Raw genomic sequence first — 17473 nt, forward strand, 5'->3', positions numbered from 1 at the left:
TACTGCTTTCCATAATGTCTTCTTTACCTGCAGAAGAAACAGAATTTGCTTAACTGGGGGTCACAGTGAACCATCTCTAAGTCTACATATAATTGATCTAGTGATCAGAGAGTTAGCCAAATGCATTTGCACATCTGCGGACAAAGTGAGTCTGTCTAGAAACAACAGGCCACAGCCCCAAAGTGCCTGGAAGAAACTGCCTATCTTCCTCTGGGAAACAGGACAATCTCATGAGTAAAAGATCTCCTGGCCTCATTATTAGGAATAAACCACATTTCCCACACAGATGTTCTCATGAATCAGATGCAGCAATACAGCTTTCACTCCTAGCAGTCTCCTCAGGTTCAGGCATAGAGAAATCTCTCTAGCACCCGCCCTCTTCTTTGTGTCCCGTTCCTTCCTTCTGTCCCCTCACAGGTCAGATCCATTCTAACCTGGATAACCCTCCGTTATTAACTCCACCAAGAATTAGCTGTTACCTCATTGCCTTCACTGCCAAGCAGCTGAAACATATGCTGTCTCTCCCCTGCCCCGTCACCTGACTCCCCCTGGCACTCTGCACTGTTGACTCTGTTTCCAAGACAGAAGCAGCATAAAATCAGTACCCATCTCTTGGCCGATGCAAAAGTACATTCACTGCCCTCGCGTGGTTCGCTTTTACAACATCTGAGACCACAGACAACATTTTCCTTCTTGGACATTCTCCTCCTACACCCCACATCGGATGGGGGCATAGGATGTACATAGCACCCCCACATCGGACCTTGACTCAGACCTGCCAGTCTCGCTCCACACCAGCCTCATTCCACAGCTTCCACAACGCTCTGCAGACGGCTCCTTCATCGATACCTCCAGCCCTACCACTTCCCAGAGCTCAGACACTCACATCCAAACAAACACCTTCTGAAATCACTCTCCACCTAAATGGCTTCCCCCACAGCACTCGCATTTCTCTCAGGGACACCACTGCTTCCTCAGCCCTTGCTCTTGTGTTTCTCAGACTTGATACGTCACCAAAAGTTTGTTGATTCTTTTTTTTTTTTTGGTCTTTCGTCTTTGGGGCCACACCTGCAGCATATGGAGGTTCCCATGCTAGGGGTCAAATCAGAGCTGTAGCTGCCAGCCTACACCACAGCTCACACAACGCCGGATCCTCAACCTACTAAGCAAGGCCAGGGTTCGAACCCAAGTCCTCGTGGATAACTAGTTGGGTTTGTTAACCACTGAGCCACAATGGGAACTCCTGTTGATTCTTTTTTAACATCTCTGTTAGGTTGTTCTCCCCACTCCCATCCCCCTAAGTAACCCAGGCCCTCAGCACCTCTGCTGGAAGCACGGCTTGAATTCTCAGCTTTGGTCTCTCTACTGAAATCCTCCTTACACACTACTGCCTCACACTACCTTCCTAAACACTGGTTCACTCTCCTACTCAAGAACCTACAGAGGCCTCCCTTGGCCAATCAGAGAAGTTCCAGTTTCTTCATCTTTGCTAATACTTCTCTTACCAGTAGTACATTCCTTTGTTCTAATTAGATTTGTCTCCTTACCCATCTCTGCTCCTCTACCCTATACACACACAGAATCCTTAGTCCCAATAATATGCCTGAAAACAGATACCAAACAGGGCAATGTTCTCTCCCTTATCCTGAAGGGAGGAGTTATTCACACCCATCATCACAAGCAGCAACTCTAATCATGGGGAGGACGAGGGACCTGTGGTGTTAACATGTAAACCTCAGATTCAGGACACAACCTGCTTGTGATTGAGAATCTTTTCCTGACGACCAGTTTACATGTTCGTGAAATCCTTATGGCACGGCTACTGGGCTACAAGTCTCCATGTTGGATCCCGTGAAAAGATACAGATATGAGAAATGCAGGGCCTCTACCCCAGGTAACAGAAAGCCTAAGACAAGAGGTAGTACATGATAATTTATTATAATAGCAAAATAGAAACAGAAAATACCACAAGGGAAGACAGGAGAAATCTAGTGGATGACATGGCTACACGGTAGAACAAATGGAAAAATTTTAGGAACTGATCAGGCTCCACCCACAGATTTTGCTTATTCCTGAAGGGCAGAAACCTGGCATTTGTCTATTTTTTATAGCTTCCTAGAGAGTTTTATTTTTTTTAATTTTTTGTCTTTTTGCCTTTTCTAGGGCCGCTCCAGCGGCATGTGGAAGTTCCTAGGATAGGGGTCCAATCGGAGCCTCAAACAGATCCTCAAGCCACTGAGCAAGGCCAGGGATCAAACCCGCAACCTCATGGTTCCTAGTTGGATTAGTTTCCGCTGCGCCAAGATGGGAACTCCTAGCTTCCTAGAGAGTTTTAATGTGCAGCCAGAAAGGAGAACCTCTGCTATCATAGGTAGGAGTTAAGCCTAATAGCAGTGGTTTTAGCTAGGAGTATAAATCAGAATTATCTAGGGAACTTTTAAACATAAGCCTACAAACCATCACTGCAGAGGTAAATACAGTCTCTGTTGTGAGACTTGGGCTCGTATATTTAAAAAACTCCCAGGTGAGTCTCACACAGATACCATGTTAGGAAACACTGACCGAAAATGTAGGAAAGATTGAAGAATCTGGGAGTTGGGAGAACAGTCCTCGAAATGGATATAAGGATGAGTAATCTATTCTGCATGTACAGAGAAACATCCCAAAAGAAATTCTGTCAAATAACTAAACTTTAAAAGATTGATGAGACCAAGTATTATGAGAGGGGAAACAACTGATATTCTAACATATTGTTGGTAGAAATATAAAAGGGCACAGTCATTCTGGAAAAGAGTTTGACATTTTCTCATAAAGTTAAATGTACTTGTACAGTCCAGCAATCCCACACCTAGGTATTTACCCGAGAGAAATGAAAAGAAGTATCCACGCAAAGAGTTATTATACCTGATGTCCATAGCAGCATTGTTTATAACAGCCGGAAAAGTGGAAATAACTCAAACGTCCATCAACATGTGCATGGGTAACCAGTCTGTGGTATATCCGTACAACAAAAAAGGGCACAAACCACCTCTAAAACAAGATAGATGGATCTCTAAAACATTATGCTATGTAAAATAAGTATGTAAAATGGAGCACATGCTATATATTGACATCTTCACCAAGGTCAAGAATAGGCAAGAGTGGAGTTCCTGTGGTGGCTCATGGTTAACGAATCTGACTAGGAACCATGAGGTTGCAGGTTCGATCCCTGGCCTTGCTCAGTGGGTTAAGCTGTGGTGTAGGTCACAGACGCGGCTTGGATCCCGCGTTGCTGTGGCTGTGGCGTAGGCCGGCGGCTACAGCTCCGATTTGACCCCTAGCATGGGAACCTCCATATGCTGCAGGAGCGGCCCAAGAAATGGCAAAAAGAAAAAAGAAAAAAAAAAAAAAGAATAGGCAAGAGTAATCGATAGTGTTAGAATTCGCCATAGGATGTGGAGTTAACTACAAAGGCATACACAGGGTCTTCTGGAGCTGATGAAAATATTCTATATCTCAATTCAGGTGGTGATAACATGGGTGTGCACAGTTATCAAAAATCAAATTGTAAGCTTAAGATCTGCATGCTTTCTTTTTTTCTTTTCTTTTTTTTTTTTTTTTCAGGGCTGCACCCGTGAGCATGTAGAGGTTCCCAGGCTAGGGGTCGAATGAGAGCTATAGCTACCGGCCTACACCACAGCCACAGCAACACGGGATCCTAGCCGTGTCTGTGACCTAAACCAGAGCACATGGCAACACCAGACCCCCAACCTACTGAGGGAGGCCAGGGATTGAACCTGCATCCTCATGAATCCCAGTCGGATTTGTTAATGACTGAGCCACAAAGGGAACTCTGTATTGCTTTTTTTTTTTTTTTTTTTTTTTTGGTCTTTTCTAGGGCTGCTCCTGCAGCATATGGAAGTTCCCAGGCTAGGGGTCTAATCAGAGTGGTAGCCACTGGCCTACGCCAGAGCCACAGCAACAAGAGATCCGTGCGGCGTCTGCAACCTACAACACAGCTCATGGGAACACTGGAGCCTTAACCCACTGATCAAGGCCAGGGATCGAACCCACAACCTCATGGTTCCTAGTCGGATTCGTTAACCACCGTGCCATGAGAGGAACTCCTGTATTGCTTTCTAATGGATTTTAATTTTGTCTGAATTTTGAAAAGTAAAATAAACACCTCACATCATGCACAAAAATAAACTCAAAATCACTTAAAGACTTACATAAAACAAGATATCATAAAACTTCTAGAAGAGAACATAGGCAAAACATACTCTGACATCAACCATACCAATGTTTTCTTAGGTCAGTTTCCCAAGGCAATAGAAATGAAAACAAAAATAAACCAATGAGCCTTAATCAAACTTACAAGCTTTGGCACAGCAAACCAAACCATAAAAACAACAACAACAACAACAACAAAAACCCCCAAAAGATAACCAATGAAATGGGAGAAAACAGTTGCAAACAATGCAACCAACAAGGGCTTAATTACCAAAATATACAAATAACTCATACAACTCAACAGCAAAAAAACAAACAACCCATTTGAAAAATGGGCAGAAGACCTACATAGACATTTCTCCAAAAAAGACATATGGACAACCATGGGCACATGAAGAAATGCTCAATAACACTAATTATCATAGAAATGCAAATCAAAACTACAATGAAGTACCACCTCACACTGGTCTGAATGGCTATCATTAATTAGTCTACAAATAACAAATGCTGGAGAGTGTGGAGAAAAGAGAACCCTCCCACACTATTAGTAGGAAAGTAAATTGGTACAACCACTATGAAAAACATTATGGAGGTACCTCAGAAAACTAAATATAGAACTACCATATGATCCAGTAATCCCACTCCTGGGGATATATCTGGACCAAACCTTCATTCAAAAAGATACATGCACCCCTATGTTCACAAAAGCCAAGACGTGGAAACAATCTAAATGCTCATTGACAGATGAATGGATTAAAAAGATGTGGTACAGGAGTACCCATCATGGCTCAGCAGAAACAAACTGATTGGTATCCATGAGGATACAGGTTTGATCCTTGGCCTCCCTCAGTGGGTTAAGGATCTGGTGTTGCTGTGAGCTGTGGTGTAGGTCGCAGACATGGCTCAGATCTTCTGTTGCTGTGGCTGTGGTGTAGGCTTGCAGCTGCAGCTCTCATTCAACTCCCAGCCTGGGAACTTCCATACACTATGGGTGCAGCCCTTAAAAAAATATATATGTTGTACATATACACAATGGAATACTACTCAGTCATAAAAAAGAACAAGACAATGCCATTTGTAGCAACGTGGATGGAACTAGAGCATCTCATACTAAGTGAAGTAAGTGAGAAAGAGAAAGACAAATACCATATGATATCACTTATATGTGGAAACTAAAACATGGCACAAATGAATCTATCTACAGAACAGAAACAAACTTATGGACATAGAGAACAGACTTATGGTTGCCAAGAAGGGGAGGGAGTGGGATGGACTGGGAGTTTGGGGTTAGTAGACACAAACTATTACATTTAGAATGGATAAGCAATGAGGTCCTGCTGTATAGCATATGGAACTATACCATTTGCTTTTTTTTTTGTTTGTTTTGCTATTTTAGGGCCACACTTCAGGTATATGGAGGTTCCCAGGCTAGGGGTCGAATTGGAGCTACAGCTGCCAGCCTATACCACAGCCACAGCAACATGGGATCCTAGCCAAGTCTTCGACCTGTACCACACTCACGGCAATGCTGGATCCTTAACCCACTGAGCGAGGCCAGGGATAGAACCTGCATCCTCATGGATCCTAGTCAGGTTCGTTAACTGCTGAGCCACAAAGGGAACTCCCTTTTTTTTTCCATTCACTTGTTTTTTTTTGTTTGTTTTTGTCTTTTTAGAGCTGCACTCATGGCATATGGATATTCCCAGGCTAGGGGTTGAACCTGAGCTATAGCTGCCAGCCTACACCACAGCCAGAGCAACTCGAGGTCCGAGCCCCTTCTACTACCTACACTGCAGCCTACAGCAATGCTGGATCCTTAATCCAATGAGCAGGGTCAGGGCTTGAACCCACGTCCTCATGAATATTAGTCAAGTTTGTTACTGCTGAGCCACAACAGGAAACCCTATATCCAATCATTTGTGATAGAACATGGTAGAAGGTAATATGAGGAAAAGAATGTATATATATGTATAACTGGGTCACTTTGCTGTACAGTGAAAGTTGACAGAACATTGTAAATCAACTGTAATAAAAAATGTTAAAATAAAATAAGCAAAAAGAGCATCTAATTAAACCAATCAGATACAAATCCTCTACATTCATTGTCTATTTTTTTTGCAAAACAAATTACCACAAATTTAATGGCTTAAAACAACACCCATTTATTATCTACAGAATTCAGTTCCTTGAAGTTATAAGAACAAGGTCCCCATTGTCCCAGGACAAACTCTCAACTACTAGAGGACCTTATCAGGTTCTAGGCATGAGGCCTCCTCCACCCCAGGGATGGAGGAGTTCCCTTAAATCGAATCCCTCTTACATTCCCAATCTTTTTTTTAAACTGATTTTTATTTTTTCCATTATACTTGATTTACAGTGTTCTGCCAATCTTTTTGATTTCTCCTTCTGAGACAGTTGGGAAAAAACTGCCTGCCTGCTTTTAGAAGGCTCCTATGATTACATTAAGCCCACTTAGATCATATTTCTTTTTGTTAAAGTCAGCTGATTAGGAACCCTACTTACATCTGCAAAATCCCTCTTACCACATAAGGGAACACTATCACACACACGACTGCTCATCACATATTTACAGTCCAGGGATTAGGAGTAAATTTTGGGGTACCATCCTAGAATGCTGCCTCCTACAACACCACATCAAAGCCATATGCTCTCAGGGAGCTCTTTCAGGGTCCCAGTTCTGAAGAAATGGCCAAAAAGCCAAACGTGGTTGGTCCAGCATCAACTTGCTATAACAAGAGACTAAGGACAAAACACAGACACAAGGAAGCAAGGGCCCATTACCTGCTACCCTGTCAATCTGAGTCACAGGGGCATTCACCACCCTCAAACCTTTAGTCATGTTCACAGGCACTGAGAAGCAGCCGGCACCGGAGCTAAAGTTGACAGAAACCAAAAGCCATCCCAACAAACCAACCAAAACCAACAGTAAGGCTGAACTAATACAATCAGGACATTTTATAGATGATTCTGATGATTCACGCATTCAACATCATTTACTGAGGATTTACTATATGTCATTACTCAGCCTCTTGGTGAGAAAAACATGGTAATTATTAAATAAAGCCCTTATCTGGATCTTTATTCAAAAAAATTCTCCTGAAAACATGAGAAGGGAAGGAAAGGGAAAAACTATGAGATAACCGCAAAAATGCAAACACTGAATATTTTATGATACTGAGGGAGAATTACTTTTTAGGGTGGCAATGGTACTGTGATTACGTTTTTTAAAGCACCCTTATATTTTAGTAACACCACTGCAATATTCACAGATGGGATGCTTTGATATCTGGGATTTCCTTCAGAACAAGCCAGGTTTGGGAAAAGGAGTATAAATGCAACCAAGCTGGCCATGACATGACAGTCGCTGAAGCTGCATGATGAGCACATGTATGTAGATTCATTATATTATGAGCGTTACTCCTGTAACTATTTGAAAATTTCTGGAATAAAAAAAGTCCTTGCTCTCCAGAACTTATAACACAAGAGTCAGATAGTTCAACACACAGAACACAAGTAGTTAAACAAAATATACGCAAAGTGCTAGTCGAGCTCTGAGGACAGTGACTGCCCCGGGAGAGGCAGGAGTCAGACCCGATGTCAAGGGAGCGGCTCCCTTGACCAGAGTCTTTAAGGAAGAGTCTTCCCGGCAAAAAGGCAGGCAAGCGGGTACCAAGCCAGTGGATGCGAAGCTGCAAAGCTTCCACACACTCTTCTGAGGACTCACTAGAGGCCACGTTACCTTCTAGAGCCAGACCAGCTGTGCTGGAGCGCCTGCTCCGGAGTCCCTACTGGGAGACTCCAGGCAAGCTACCCGTAATGTCTCTGCCTCAGACGCTTCACCTATAAAACGGGGATTATAACATTACCCACTTACAGGGCTGTTGTCAGGACTCAGTGAGTTAATCTGTGTGCAAAATGCTTAGAAGACAGCAGGTGAGCAATAAATGTTTGCTGTTCTTGACAGAAGCAGTATCCCAGCCCACACCACCACGCATCTAGAAATTCTCATCCAGTTTCTCTTTGTTGCTGTCTTCTTTCAGTTAGACTGTACATGGTAAGTGGGGACTATGTCTATTGATCTCTACAGCCCAGAACCTAGCCTAAGGCCAGGTCCATAATAGCCACCGATCAGGCAACTCTTCTTGCAGGCAGCGGGGTGGGACCACCCAAAGTCTCTGTCTAGCCCCCTCTTTATTCTCCTATGGATCAGACCCTCACTTCCTACAGTTCTTTGGCTTCCTTTAGTTTCCTTCCTTCTTTGCACCTCATCTCTTGGTCTGTCCCACAGATGCTCTCTGGTTCCCTTCCCTGGCAGGTGATCCAATGCTTCCTCCACTTTATCTAAATGGACACTACAACACAATCTGCAACTAATAAAGGGGGGGAGGAGGATGAATCTATAGACATTTGGCCTCATATCTCTTTGTGCGATTAGACACCTCTGGAAAAGAGAAAAGTACGTAAGATGGTAGCCAGAACATAGGTCTCCCCACCTTTAAGGAGATCCTATAGATATATTGGTACAATCAGCTACCATCTCACCTGGGTTTGGAGGGGTGTTCACGAACCACTAGGGAGGAGAGGGAGGCATGATGGGCAGGGAGCTCAGCTTTACATTAATTTTTGCTGTGCACTCTATTTCTTTTTCCTCTACTGGTAGACATTGTCACTTCACCCCAAAAACAGAGAAGAAAAGAGGAAGAGAATATGAAAATCTAGAGCTTTACACCTGAGAAGACACAGACCACAGGTTAAATATAGACTCTAAAGATGAAGTACAAAGGTCAGGTGCAGGTCTCTCTCGAAATCTCAACTCTCTACAGAGTGCCCTCTGCCCTGAGCAGTGACGTGGGGCTAGAATATGATCCTCTGCTCCTCACAATAGGAAGTGCTGGTAGAACATTAACCAACTATCCAGGAGCACAAGGAAATGGAGCCACATGACATTCTTCTCCCTACACATTCTCCCCAAGTTACTTTGAGAATTGGACAATTCAAGGCTGCGTCCCAGTCCTAGGATTTGATGGTTCTTTACCATACAAAAGGTGGCGGAGGGATCACAGAGCAGAAGTGGAACAATGGAAAGGACAGACCAAAAAGAGCTACTTAAGCTTGCTTTGTTTAAAGGTCAAAGTCTTGTGAAGCCTGCCAACTTCCCTTCCCTGCCTGGGCTCTCTATGGGGATGGACCTTGCCCCCTGCCTCATACTTGGAGCCCCATAGAATCCAGAACTCTTCTTGCTTGAAGACTAGAACAACAAAGAAAAAGGGGGACTGGGAACTGGAAGACAAAAACAAGTAGAGTGGCAAACTCTCACTGTGATAGTGTGATTATAAGAAAGTTTAACTGGCTTTCTTGCATGGCTGAGACTAGTTTTGAGAGGAATGCTAGATGAGGTGACCACAATATTTTTAGCAATGAAAGAATTTTTGAATAAATATGTAGCTAACTAGGACGACTACTTAAAAAAATTTTTTATTATAGTTGATTTACAATGTTGTGCCAATTTCTGCTGCACTGCAAAATGACCCCAGTTATATATCTATATACACATTCCCTTTCTTATGTTATCTTTCATCGTGGTCTACCCCAAGACACTGCACAGAGTTCCCTGTGCTGTACGGTAGAATCTCATTTCTTATCCATTCTAAATGTATTAATTTGCATCTACTAACCCCAAACTCTCAGTCCATCCAGCTCTTTCCCCGCTTCTCCTTGGCAACCACAAGTCTGCTCTCCATGTCTGTGAGTCTGTCTCTGTTTTTGTAGATAGGTTCACTTGTGCCATATTTTGTTTTATTTTATTTTTTAAATGCACTGAGTTATGTAAGGTTCTAGCATTTTATCTTTTTTTTTTTTTTTTTTTTTTTTTTTTTTTGTTTTTAGGGCCACACCCATGGCATGTGGAGGTTCCCAGGCTGGGGGTCGAATCGGAGCTACAGCACCTTATGCCACAGCCACAGCACCTTACGCCACAGCCACAGCAACGCCAGATCCGAGTCGCATCTGCAACCTATGCCACAGCTCACGGCAATGCCAGATCCTTAACCCACTGAGAGAGGCCAGGGATTGAACCCACAACCTCATGGTTCCTAGTCGGATTCATTTCCACTGCGCCATGACGAGAATTCCCTGTGCCATATTTTAGATTCCACATATAAGTGATATCACATGGTATTTGTCTTTCTCTCTCAAACTTACTTTACTTACGATAATCTCTAGTTGCATCCATGTTGTTGCAAATGGCACTATTTAATTCATTTCTATATATGTATATACATGCCTGAGTAGTCTATTGTATATATATATACTAATCTTTTTAATCCATTCATCTGCCAATGAACATTTAGGCTGCTTCTATGTAGAAAAACTACGTTCAAGGTACCGATATTTATCTGGATATGAAATGCTTGTAAATGTACTCCTAAAACTCATGTGAGTCTCATAACTTTATTGTCTTAACTTACAAAGGACTGAGGAACAGTTTGATATAACCAAGAGTGTGGTTCTATCATACTCTATATATAAGAGGGAAGACTGGGGAAAAAATAGGGGTGTAAATGGTGGCAGAGATGTGTGGATAAGGCAAAAGTAGACCCAAAGAGAAGAGTAATACAAAACAAACAATAAATGCCAGAGATGGAAGCACTGTGTTAATTATGGCTAAAATCAGCTAATAGGCCCCCTTCCCCATCTGAAGCTTTTCGGGTAACACTGTCAGCCAGCCCTGTGCGATCCAGAGTGAAGTGAAGTGGGAATGGAAACGGGCAGAAACAGACAGGAAAGTCTCCCACTTCCATGTAAGCCCAAGAAGGGCTTTATTAACATATACTAGAGAATTAGACTTTGCACATTTGTTGGCTCCTTTACATTAGACAGAGAAATTTGATTAATGTCAATTCTGCAAAGAACCAGCTGTAAAAAAGAACGAGCTGTAAAACTTGCCTGTCACTAAATTAACAAATTAAGGAGCAAGAGTTATTCAAATAAAGTACTTCACGTGTTTGTGTGGTTATTCTCTCTAAAACAACATAATTTCTTAAGAATCCCAAGGCCTCTTTACGGCTTAGTAATTTTACACACCTGTATGAATACTCAAGATAAATGAAAATACATATCCACACAAAACTTGTACAAGAATATTCATAAGTGGGATTATTTATAATAACCAAAGAGTAAAAACTATCAACGTGTCCATCAATTATGAATGGATAAACAAAATGGGTTATGCAGTGGAATATTATCTGGCAATAGAAAATAAATAAAGTACTTTATATGACAGAACATGGATGAATTCTGAAAACATTATGCTAGGTGAAAGAAGCCAGTCATAAAAACCACATATTATATGATTCCATTCATATAAAATATGCAGAATATGCAAATTCATAGAGACAAAAAATAGATTAGTTGCTTTCAGGGGATAAAGAGAGGACATGAGCAGAGGAATGGGAATGAGGAGTGATTGCTAACAGGTATAAGGCTTCTTGTTGGGATGATGAAAATGTTCTAAAGTTGAGTATAGTGATGGTTGCACAATTGTGTGAATACACTGAAAACCACTGAATTATACACTTTAAATGGATAAATTGTAAGGTGTATTAAATATAGGCTGAAAAATCTGGTTTTGGGGGTATTTTTTTAAGGAGATTCTTAAAGCCTGGACAGGGGCTATGTCAGCTGACTGTAATTCAGATTTAGCTAAATTATCTTATAGGCCTATTCAAGCCCAGAGTCAGCTTCTAAAACTGCAAAAATCTGAACGTTGATTTAATTTTTTAAAAAATAACTGACATTAAGATGTTGGACCTCATCTCTGCTCTTTCTCTACAACTCTATACCACTTGTTCAATTGGTTTAAGAAGAAACATATCTGAAATAACAACGGAACTCATTCACTGAGATCACAAGTGTTTACTGAGCATCTATTATGTGACGGATGGCTTTCCAGGCTCCAGGAATTCAACAATGAGACACAAAGTCTCTGCTTAAAAGATGCTTACAATACATTCACCAGGTAGTCTCAAGAAACCTGAGTGCTACAAAAGGGTAAGTGTTGAATACTTCAGGAGCATAATCTGGGGTTGGTGTGTCAGTACGGGAATACGGAAGAAGGAATGCCTCAACCCAGGCATGAATAATAACTAAAATTGATAGAAAAATAGTGAGGCTTGACAGGAGTGTTCTAGGCAGATGGAGTAAGTACAAAGACCCAGATGCAATAGTGAGCAGGGATAATTAAGGAATAAAGCACTTTGATGTGCCTGGAGCATAAACTGCAAGAATTGGGGTTGCATAGCAGGGAGGGCTGATATAGCTGAAGCTGGTGAAGACCGAGACCTTTAAAAATTTTTTTTTTCCCTTTTTAGGGCCGCATGAGTGGCATATGGAAGTTCCCAGGCTAGGGGTCAAACTGGAACTACAGCTGCTGGGCTATGCCACAGCCATAGCAGCACGGGATCTGAGCAGGGTCCACCTATACCACAGCTCACTGCAATGCTTGATCCTTAACCCACTGAGCAAGGCCAGGGATGGAACCCGCGTCCTCATGGATACTAGTCGGATTTGTTTCTGCTGTGCCACAATGGGAACTCCCCCTTTTAAATTTGTAATGTGACAAAAGACTTGGGAGCCAAGCTGAAGAGATCAAAGTGCATCCTGAGGGAAAGAGAGAACTAAAGGACTTTAGTAATGGGAAAAGAGCTGATCAGAATTTAGTTTTCTAAGATCACTCCAGCTGCACCATGGACATTGAATTAGAGGGGGTGTGGAATTAGATTGGAGGCAGGGAAGGGGGAGAGAAGACGGTTGGTGTGATCTAGAGAAGGACTGGTGGTGTCCGGGGTCAGTATGTGAGGAAGGTTAGAAAAAGGAGTGGACAGGATACAGAGATATTTAGGAGGTAGCACTTTTAAGACCACGTGATTGGCTAGATGAGGGAATGATGAGAGGAGGAGCCTTAGGATGGTGGCTAGGTTTCTGGCAGAGATCACTGTGGGGTACCAGCCACTAAAACAGAAAACTATGTTTTAAAAATCAGGTTTGAAGGTAAGATAAGTTCAGTTGTATAGTCAAAGCAGATCTCCAACAGACAACTGAGATATACAACACGAAGGCAAATGATTATAACCAAAGTCACACAGGGCATGATGAGTAGATGCAGAAAGAGAAGAGTGCTCAGGTCAAGCCTCTAAAGCCAACTGACATTTATGGGATGGACAGATCAGGGGAGGTGGCAAAGAAAACTGCAAAGGAATGGCCGGATTGGTGGAAGCCAACAGAGTGAAGGCCATAGCAGCAGCTCCAGAGGGAGACAGTGGTCAACAGTGGTAAGTGCTCAGTGATATAGGTAAAACAGAGAGAGAGGAGAGTTTAGCATATTTTGGGACTTCACCATTGGAGACCTTGGTTAGAGCAGTTTCAGCTGCACAGAGAACAGGGGGAAAATAAACTCCACAATACTGAGGCATGGATAGGAGATAAGTAACTGGGGATACTGGCTAAGAAACAGGTAGAGGAGAGGGATGGAATGGGGGTTTGGGACTGGCATATACATACTGTGGTATATGGAATGACTGGCCAATGGGGACCAGCCGTGTAGCACAGGGAACTCTACCCAATACTCTGTGATAATCTATATGGGAAAAGAATCTGAGAAAGAATGGATGTGTGTATATGTATAACTGAATCACTCTGCTGTACACTAGAAATTATCACAATATTGTCAATCAACTATATTTCAATAAAACTTTAAAAAATGGAAAAACAAAAACAAAAACAACTGAAGATCAATAGTAGGTTGCCAGGCATGATAATGTGACAAATGCCAACAGAATGATCATTATGGCTCTTGTTGAAGTTTCCCACTTTCTCTTTCTAGTCAAAGTTTACAATAAAAAAATTCACAATTAAAAAGAAAAGCTTCTTCATAAAAAGGAAGAAAGGGATAGGGTAAGAGTCAGCAAAAGAAATAGAGTTCAAAAAGGGATTTTTTTTTAAGATGAGAAAGACCTAAAATGTTTAAGTATTAAAATAGATATGGAGAGTCTGCAGTCTTATAATCTTTCCCTTAAATACCTTCCTTCTTCATATCTGATGTTAGGAGTGAAGCATTTTTTTAAAATGTTTTATTAAAGTAGGAGTTCCCATCATGGCACAGCGGAAACAAATCCAAGTAGGAACCATGAGGTTGCAGGATCCATCCCTGGCCTCACTCAGTGGGTTAAGGATCTGAGCTGTGGTGTATGTTGCAGACGTGGCTCGGATCTGGCGTCGCTATGGCTGTGGTTTAGGCCGGCAGCTATAGCTCCGATTAGACCCGTAGCCTTAGAACCTCCATATGCCGCAGGTGCAGCCCTAAAGAGACTAAAATTAAATTAAATTAAATTAAATGTTTTATTAAAGTATAGTTGATTTACAGTGTTGTGCCAATTTCTGCTGTACAGCAAAGTGACTCATTCATATATATATATATATATATATATATATATATATACATTCCCTTTCTTTTTTTTTCAAATTTTTTTAAACTAATGCCTTTATTTTTATTTATTCATGTATTTTTTGGTCTTTTTGCCATTTCTTGGGCCGCTCCTGCGGCATATGGAGGTTCCCAGGCTAGGGGTCGAATTGGAGCTGTAGCTGCTGGCCTACACCACAGCCACAGCAACATGGGGTCTGAGCCGCGTCTGCGACCTACACTACAGCTCACGGCAACACCGGATCGTTAACCCACTGAGCAAGGGCAGGGATCGAACCCACAACCTCATGGTTCCTAGTCGGATTCATTAACCACTGCACCATGACGGGAACTCCCACATTCCCTTTCTTATATTATTTTCCATCATGTTCTATCCTAAGAGCGTGGATATAGTTCCCTGTGCTGTACAGTAGGACCTCTTTGCTTATCCATTCTTAATGTAATAATTTGCATCTACTAACCCCAAACTCCCAGTCTATTCCATTCCCCACCCCCTTGGCAACCACAAGTCTGTTTTCTAAATCCAGGAGACTGTTTCTGTTTTGTAGATAGGTTCATTTGTGCCATATTTTAGATTCCATGTATAAGTGATATCATGTGATGTTTGTCTTTTTCTGTCCTATTTCACTTTGTATGATAATCTCTAGTTGCATCCGTATTGCTGCAAATGGCATTATTTCATTCTTTTTTATGGTTGAGTTGTATTTCATTGTATATATGTACCACATCTTCTTAATCCCTTCATCTGTCAATGGACATTTAGGTTGTTTCCATGCCTTGGCTATTGTGAATAGTGCTGCTATGAACATGTGGTACATGTATATTTTTGAACTGCAGTTTTATCTGGGTATATGCCCAGAAGTGGGGTTGCTGGATGATATGGTAGTTCTTTTTTTTTTTTTTTTTTAAAGTCTTTTTTTTTTTGTCTTTTTGCTATTTCTCGGGTCGCTCCTGCAGCATGTGGAGGTTCCCAGGCTAGGGGTCGAATTGGAACTGTAGCTGCCAGCCTACGCCAGAGCCACAGCAACTCAGGACCTGAGCCGCGTCTGCAACCTACACCACAGCTCACGGCAACACCGGATCCTTAACCCACTGAGCAAGGGCAGGGACCGAACCCGCAACTTCATGGTTCCTAGTCGGATTCGTTAACCACTGCGCCACGACAGGAACTCCTGGTAGTTCTATATTAAGTTTTTCTGAGGAACCTCCATAGTAGTGTTTTCCATAGTAGTTGTACCAATTTACATTCCTACCAACAGTGTAGGAGGGTTCCTTTTTCTCCACACCCTCTCCAGAATTTGTTATTTGTAGACTTATTAGTAATGGCCATTCTGACCAGTGTAAGGTGGTATCTCACTGTAGGTGGTTTTTTTTTTTTTTTTTGTCATTTTAGGGTTGCACCTACAGCATATGGAAGTTCCCAGGCTAGGGGTTCAATCAGAGCTGTAACTGATGGCCTATGCTATAGCCACGGCAATGACAGGTCTGTGCCACATCTGCAACCTGCACTACAGCTCACAGCAATGCTGGATCCTTAACCCACTGAGCAAGGCCAGGGACTGAACCGAGTCCTCATGGATATTAGTTGGGTTTGTTACTGCTGAGCCACAACAGGAACTCCTCGTTTTAGTTTTGATTTATAATTTTCTAATAATTAGTGATGTTGAACATCTTTTCATGTGACTACGGCCCATCCATATGTCTTCTTTAGAAAAATGTCTATTTTATTAAGATCCTCTGCCCATTTTTTGATTGGGTTTTTTTGTTGTTGTTGATGAGTTGTATGAACTGTTTGTATATTTTGTAGATTAAGCCCTTGCCAGTTGCACTGTTTGCAACTATTCCATTTCATAGGTTGTCTTTTCAGTTTTTTTGTGGTTTACTTTGCTGTGCAAAAGCTTGTCAGTTTGATTAGGTCTCATTTGTTTATTTTTGTTTTTATTTCTATAGACAAAATAGACTTTAGAAAAAGGTGATAACAAAAGAAAAAGAAGGGTATTATAGAGAGTTCCTATTGTGGCTCGGTGGGTTACAAACCTGACTAATATGCATGAGGAAGCAGGTTCAATCCGTGGCCTCACTCAGTGGGTTAAGGATCCGGTGTCGCCGCGAGCTGTGGTATAGTTCACAGATGCAGCTTGGATCTGGTGTTGCTGTGGCTGTGGCGTAGACCGGAAGCTGTAGCTCTGATTAGACCCCTAGCCTGGGAACCTCCACATGCTGCGGGTGCGGCCCTAAAAAGACAAAGAAAAAAGAAAGAAGAAAAGATAAATGCATCCAAGTGTTCATAGTGGCAGTATTTACAATAGCCAAGATATGGGAGCAACCCAAGTGTCCATCGACAAAAATGGAACAGAAGATGTGGTATATACACTGGAGTATTACTTAACCATTAAAAAAATGAAATTCTGTCATATGCAGCAAGGTGGGTGGTCCCAGAGAATCTTATGCTTAGTGAAATATGTCAGACAAAGACAAATACTACATTATATCACTTATAATGTGGAATCTAAAATTAATACACACAAAGATATATAGCAAAATGGGAACAGACTCACTCATACAGGAAACAGACTGGTGGTCACCAGAGGGGGGATGGAAACTACTCTGTATAAAAGAGATAAGCAACAAGGACATGTTGTATAGCACAGGGAATTATAGCAATTATCTTAAAATAACTTTTAATAGAGTATAATTTGTAAAAATACTGAACATTATGCTGCACACCTGCAACTAATATAATACTATAAATCAACTATT

The 17473-nt window shown here is 41.8% G+C and overlaps 1 protein-coding gene across 2 annotated transcripts in view; it reads right to left on the reverse strand.

Annotated features, from left to right (window-relative positions):
- The window catches only part of ATP5SL (ATP5S like), a 158538-nt gene that overhangs the window by 56415 nt on the left and 84650 nt on the right, over positions 1–17473 (reverse strand). The window lies entirely within an intron of this gene.

This window comes from Sus scrofa, chromosome 6 (assembly GCF_000003025.6).
Source record: "Sus scrofa isolate TJ Tabasco breed Duroc chromosome 6, Sscrofa11.1, whole genome shotgun sequence".
Taxonomy (NCBI): domain Eukaryota; kingdom Metazoa; phylum Chordata; class Mammalia; order Artiodactyla; family Suidae; genus Sus; species Sus scrofa.